We start from the raw sequence: 7,490 nt of genomic DNA on the forward strand, positions 1-7,490 counted from the left end.
CAACGATTACTGTTTGATCATAATCATCAGGCGAGGGCGAGGAAGACCCGCGGAGTCACGGGTAGAATAACAACCCCCACTCCACCAAGTGGCGCTAAAGTCAATACTGGAGTCCAACGCTAAACAGTTTACTGCCAAGCAATAAAAACATTTGTAGACTTTTTGTAAAAAAAAAAAAGAAGAGTGTTTTTGAAGCATGTGACCACATTCCTACTCAAATACCCAGAATCCACCTGCTGGATCTTGTAGTAGTGCATAACCTAAATATGGGCTGTTTCTGCCCAGTCTTTCAGCTCTGTCACGTCACATGACGTGTGAAAAAATAACAAGAAACAATAAGAAACTACACAATAAATGTTCCAAAAATGAGGGGACACTTTATAGAAACAATAAGAAACTACACAATACATGTTCCAAAAATGAGGGGACACTTTATTTTATTTTCCAGGTGAAATGACGAACAAATGATCTCATGGTTTTCATTGACCACCTGAAATCTATTTGTGTATGAGTTATAGTAAGGACTGAGATTAGACCTTCATCTGTGATGGTTAGTGTTAGGGTAAGGGAGTGGGGGATGCAATGTGTCTGTGTGAAGTCCCCTCGACTCATAAAAACAAGACTGTGTGTGTATATGAGTTTGCTTTTAAGGTGGACTGAGACTTCTGCCCTGAACAGGTGTTGTCATATTTACTGTTAAGGTGGGTTTCTGGGTGAAAGAGTTAGCAGCACAGGACATCTCATTTAACACGTTGGGTGTGTCATCTCTCTCTCTCTCTCGCTCTCTCTCTCTCTCCCATCCCAAAACACAACACTTCTTGCTGGTCCCAAGAGAAGTACTGTAGGGAGTCGCCAACAACAACCAAGAGAAAACAGTCAACCGTACACCCGTAACAGTTACAAGTAGTCGGACACAACATCCTGTGAATGTGTAGTTCAAGGCCACGAGTACGACAACCTGTCGACCCACCTGGACTCAGGCCTCCTCGGTTCAGGGCTGCAGCCTTCAGGTAAAAACCACCTCAGTCCCCAACTCCCATCACGCTGGGTTTAAATGACAGGTCACCCTCTTTGGGGGCCAGTCAGCGCCACCTGTTGCAGTTTTTAAGCAGCTGGCTGCACTATGTCCCATGAGAGTCACCGTACACACAGTACCACACCCAAAACACCAGTGTCGTTTGCCAGGATGACTGAACACTGTCTCAGTCTATACGTAGTCTGACACATGAAGATATTTAACGCCTTTTTTTCTTGAACTCCTTTAAACTCCACCATATTTTTACAGTTGAACATGTTTTTGTGGTTTTGAGAGTGACTGTTGTTGAGTCGAGTCCAAACTGGGCCGTTATGTTTGTGTGTCATATTTGAGAGCTCCGTTCTCTCCCCATAGGAATCATGCGATGGAGGGGAAAAAAACAGAACGATAGATTTGAGTGGGAGGGTGGAAAAAACCCTCCACCATGGGAAGTGAAAGTGTATTTCAAAATGCTCTGTTACCCCACCCCCCCACCTCCAGTTCTTTTTCTGTCTCTGTCGTTGTCCGGCCCGTCGGTGGCAGCTGGTGCAAAACCAACTGTTATTTCAATGTAAATAAATGCAGAAAATAACTGAAAATGCACAAGATATTTGGGGAGGGTGAGCAGTGGGGGGGGGCGGGGTCACAAGATGAAATTGTTGAATTTTCTGTGCTTGCCTAATGATTTCCACAGAAAAACAAACCATCCTCTTCTCTTCAGGGAAGATTTAGTTTATGACAATAATCAGGGATATATACAGTGATTTAGGACTGAATGATGTTGGTTAATTTTTTTTTCTTTTTTTTTTCATCATCTTTGCCCAAAACCGTCCTGGGCTGCATGGGCCTCATAGATTTCCTCTGTGAAACTGGCCTTTCTTGTCTTTTTCTTCCTCTTTTTGTTCTGCACACAAGCAGAAGCACTGTGGTGAAATAACCACTGACATTTTGTCGATTCTTGGGATACTTCGCATGTCCGTAAGAGAAGTGTAGTGTCCCAAACAAGGATAAATGTCTTAGGTTAAGTGTCAAAAGTCTCTGTTCCTAAAAATGTTTTCGCTGTAGCTCTGAGAAAAAACCCACTGTAATATATATGTTCACACAAACACATCGTTCTGCAGTTCGTTGCTTGGTCACAAACAATTATACAAATAAATAAATTGAGGTAAATTTAAAGCTTTTCCCAAATGTGAAAGTTAATAACATCGAGAGAATCGATTTTTTGTTACGTAACAATTTAAACACATCTACCCAGTAGTTTGGGTGGAAAAGGAAGGAAAGTGAACTCCTTGTCACTGTGACACAGCTCACCACTGCCCACGACCAAATGTGACCTCTGCTTTAACCCATCACCAAAGTGAACAGTGGGCAGCAGTGTGTGGGCACGGTGCCTTGCTCAGAGCACCTCAGTGGTAACTTGGCAGCTGGTGGATTCTAACCTGCAACTTTCCGGACCCAAGTCCGCTTCCATAACCACTAAGCCACCACTGCCCTGGTGGCTTAAAAAATGTCACCAATGAAAATAAATACAAATCAGTCTCTGATCTGCACAGAGCCACACAAAAAGGCTGCGTATCTAAATGAACATATGTGAACATGTGCTGCACGGAGTGAATATTTGATCAATGCATATATATATAAATATATATATACATATACACATATATACAACATGTATATATGTATGAATGTATACATGAGCATGTTCAGAGGAAAGGAGTGTGAGAGATTATTCATACAAGACACACACATTCACAAAAACATAAATATGGTCTGAATGCACACATCATTGAGGTATTGACACACACACACACACACACACACACACATACAAACATCACACAGGGCCGTGGCTTCATCGCCTGCTCGGATGGCTGGATCTCTCGGTTGCCATGGTGCCAGTCAGCTGGAGGGAGTGCAAGTGGGTGTCGAGTAGAAGAGGAGGTCTGCTTTTGACTCCTGGCTGGGACACACACACACACACACACACACACAAAGAGAGAGAGTGAGAGAGCTGAGGAGCTGGAGTGGTGCTGTAATGTATGCAGATACATTAGCAAACATAGATGTACAAGAATGCATTCAAAATGCAAAAAATATACAGTACATGCCTCCACATAATGTACAGATGAGCAAACACATCGATGTCGAGATCCTGTAGTAAACTAAGGACAAATATTAGTGTGTACTTTTTTTAATAAATAACCAGTTAACCATGGTAAAAAAAACATTTGACGTTAATAGGATTAAAATTCTTTACCCAAACAGTCCACTGTCATTACTTGTTGTCGCTCCAAAAAACGTTGTAATTTACACACACAGTGGGGAGAAAAGTTTCGCCAGTCCATTGTAATTAATCAGTTCAAAACCCTGGCATTTTATGAACTCTTTACAGTGAGTTCAACTGGTAAAATGGTGAACAAAGCAAATCAGATTCTTCTTCTGATTTCCTTTTGTGGTTTCTTCTTGTGTTTCTGAAGTTTCACTCGTTTCGCAATCTTGTTGTGTTTTTTTTTTTTTCTTTCCCCCATTGTCTTTCTGTCGTGGCCCGAGGCCAGTCCCAGTTAGCCAGTGCTCTTCCTGACCACACAGAGAGACTCATTTCCATTTACACTCACATTATAGCCTGCATGTTGACTTGACCTTGTTTTCAATCTGCATGTTTTTTTTAACCATGGTAAGAACCTGGAGAAAACTATCCATGTCTTCAGGCAAGGATGGTAATTGTTGACTCTCCTGCTGTGATGTATTAGCATTAGCCGCCAAACCACCAAGCAGTCCTAGCTTTTGGAGGTTCCCTCTTTATTTTACTGCTATATTATTATTATTATTGTTATTATTATTATTATTGTTATTATTATTATTATTATTATTATATTTTGACCTTCATTAATTTAGTTCAGTTCTCTGCAGGTTAGACTAAACAAGATGCCTCACACACCCCAGTTTCTCCTTGCAGCCGGTAAATAAATGTTAAATATTATTTAATGATGATGCGATGGAATAAAAAGCTCTGTAAGAGGAGGCACGGCATGTGTGTGAGAGAATGGAGAAAAAAAAGTCAAGCACTTGAAGTGGTCATCAAGAGCAGAATGGCTTCGTTTAAATACAGACCATTTACTGTCGAGTTCTAGTTTAGCAGGTTAGAAAGTCAACTTTGATCAAGAGCATTTCAAAACGTCTCCCTGTGTAAATCCAGATGAGCTCTGCAGATCACCGAGTCAAATGTAAAACTTTTCATGGCTTTTTAAAAGCACTCTCAATGGTATTTACTGCCACGTGTGCACCAGTGGCAGTTTAAATAACACTGTGATATTAAAGATATTAATAGTTGGATGATGTGGTTGACGAGCTGTCCTTTTTATCATTTATCAAACATGGAGGAGAAAACATGTGATGGCCTTTTGTGACAAAACAAATAAAAAACACAAACTGCATGTTGCTCACAATTGCTGACAATATCCTGAGTAGTTTTTAGCACTTAATCATATTTTATAAACATACATTTTAAAGTATTTTTAAAGTACTGCTTTATTTTTGGTAAAATCTCTGAAGCATTAAAAAAGATCAAACTTTTGGGGCATACATGAATAAAATCTACTTAAGCTGTAACTTTTATACATTTTCACCTGATCATTTATAATAATAACCCAAACTCTACAGGATTCATTACTGAATAAAATGTATTTCTTTAAACAATTGTTTGTTTAATTTTCTGTGATTTGATTCTCTTCTGCAATCTCTGACTGCCTTTGTTTACTTGTCCTACCACTGATCAACATTGCCCTCTAGTGGCAAGAAGTGCAATGCATGCCTCAGTGAAGACCAGCTAGACATGTCATGTCATTTTAACACATTTGATTTTTGCATTAATATACTTTGAACAGTAACACCGGGTTAATTGTGGTATTTGTGTGTATTCACAGTCTGTTTGGTGCCTGCAGAAGAAGAGAGGTTATTTATTCTGTAATTTTACAAACCCTCTGTAACTGACTGACAGAGTATTAGTGCACATGTTAGCGACTTGTCAGTGCATATATTAGCAGCTGTGATGACAGCATGACTCACATATGCACGCACATATGCTGGAATGTATGTGGTCGTTCACACACACACGCACGCACACCAGGGATGGGTTTTTTTTTTGTTTTTTTTTTTTGCAAAAATACTACCGTTATCGGGACAATTACTCCTTATGGATGAAGTGTAAGTTTGTTTTGAGGTTCAAGATTTATTTTTAAGTTTGGATCAGAATTAGGATCAGATTATAATTTGGGTCAGGATTGGGATTGGGAATATGTTTGTAACATATGTTTGCTTGGGGGCTTGCAGTGGACGCATAATGTTTATGTGAAGTGCTCACATAACACAAAAGCCAGTGTGTGTGTGTGTGTGGGACAGGCCCACTGTGGCTAAATTGCCACAAAATGGGATGGGTATGGTTGCCAGGGTAACCCCATCAGCCCGAGCAACCGTGGCAACTGGTAGCTAAGTAACAGGAGCCCTGCAACAAAATGAAGAGAAGGGATTAGAAAAGGTACCTCTGAAGGGGTTAAACCATGGACACACACACACACACACACACAGGTCTGACGGGGGGCAGAGAAGGATGACAACATCAAAGGAGGCCTGTATTTCTCTCTCACAAAGAGATGACAATCAAAGAGGCCCAAGCATTCACACAGACTCCTGTGGGAGAGGGGGGACGGGGGGGTGGCCCAAAACTAAAAATGATTAAAATAAAATCAAACATGGATGAATACAATATTTTTTAATTCTCAGATAATTATATAAAGCTGTACTTCTTCCCATTCTGAAGTGCTCCTTTTCTCCTTGTCACCTACAGAGACTGTTGTAACCACCATCACCATCATAGACCATCTATGACCACCCCAGGAATGGGAAAACTAAGGCCCGGGGGCTGGAAGCGGCCCGTTCAGCTTTTTAATCCAGTCCGCCAAACTTTCCCAAATTATATAATTTATTTATATTATCATTATACTTCTGCCTTTTCCCTGCAATATGTTCCCAAAAAACAGTGTCGAAAATGATAAAAGCATTTTAGCATTTTAGCCTTTGTGCATGACTTTTACATGTGATTTATCTTAATTCACACAAACCATCTCCATCTATCTACTCCTGACCCGGCCCCTCTGTTTTAGGACAATTGTGACAAATCAAAAGGTTTGCCCACACCTGGTCTACTACAAACCCAGGGTACACAATGGACAGATGGACAGTCTCAAGTAAAGACTATGTCTGTGGGCTGTGGTAGAAAGTAAGAGTTCACACAGAGGCTGGACCCAAACTGCTGACCTTTCTCCTGTAAGGCAGAGCGCTAACCTCCACTCCACTTGACCTAATCAGATCCATAATCAACAAATGCTCAACTAAAATCTGACTGAACCTCAACTGACCTGTTACTGCTGACTTTCACCAAAGACTCTGAAAGTTCTGCACCCATGAGAACTGCAGGTCCTGAAAGAAGCCAGTATTTATAAAGGAACATGTGCCAAAGAAGAAACACACAAATAGAGGGACACACACACACACACACACATACATACACACAAATATACAAAAGACAGTTTTCACACAGTGTGCAGGCAGGAAGCCATTAATTATTAGGGTCAGGAGGCAGAAACACTTTCTAAATACATATGAGGAAACAAGTTGAGACGAGGCTGTGCAGTTATCTGCAAGAAACACACATACATATACATGTACCGACACGCCACGCAGCCACCGCACAGCCTGCATGAACCTCTCATTGACATTTCCTTCCTCTGATTCAGTACAAACACATATGGGTACTCAGTCTTCACAGCAGCGGGAGGTCTTCATCCCTGTGCCTCAGCTTTCCAAAAAAAAGGTGAGGACAACTGTCAACACCTCCACGTCTTCTCTCTGTGTTGTTCCTCCTTTCACCCACATGGAAACAGCCCCATCTGTCAGTTGTACAAATGTAATAACAATTAATTTTTTTAGTTGAGTCACATTATGCATTTTGCTTTCCCTCCTCCCCCCTCCCTTCCCTCCTTTTCCCTCCTCCTCCCTCCAGATACAGGTAATACTCCCGTGACGTGCAGAGAAAAAAAAATTATATGAAGTTTCTCTGGCTGGAAAACACAAATGATCAAAGCTTTTCAATGAAATGTAATAGATGAAAGGTGAATCTGTAAAGCAGCACGTGAACTGTGGAGGGTCCATAGAGGTACTGCAGAGGGGTCTTGAATTTCTGAACGTGTAAAATATAATCCTTAACCTACACAGTCTGTTGATTGCCAAAATTCTATGAGTCAGAGGATGACATCAAGTTCAATTCTACCAAGTCTGTCACAAAAGCCCAAAGGCAGATAACAGAAAGAAGACGTTTGATGAGTCTGTGTTAAAATTTGACCTATATCGTTTAAAATAAGCACAAGCCTCCGGGCCACATAAATGCCTAAGGAAGAAATGAAAGTTTTTGGATCAG

The sequence above is a fragment of the Cynoglossus semilaevis genome, chromosome 10 (genome assembly GCF_000523025.1).
Source record: "Cynoglossus semilaevis isolate Cse_v1.0 chromosome 10, Cse_v1.0, whole genome shotgun sequence".
NCBI classification, from domain to species: domain Eukaryota; kingdom Metazoa; phylum Chordata; class Actinopteri; order Pleuronectiformes; family Cynoglossidae; genus Cynoglossus; species Cynoglossus semilaevis.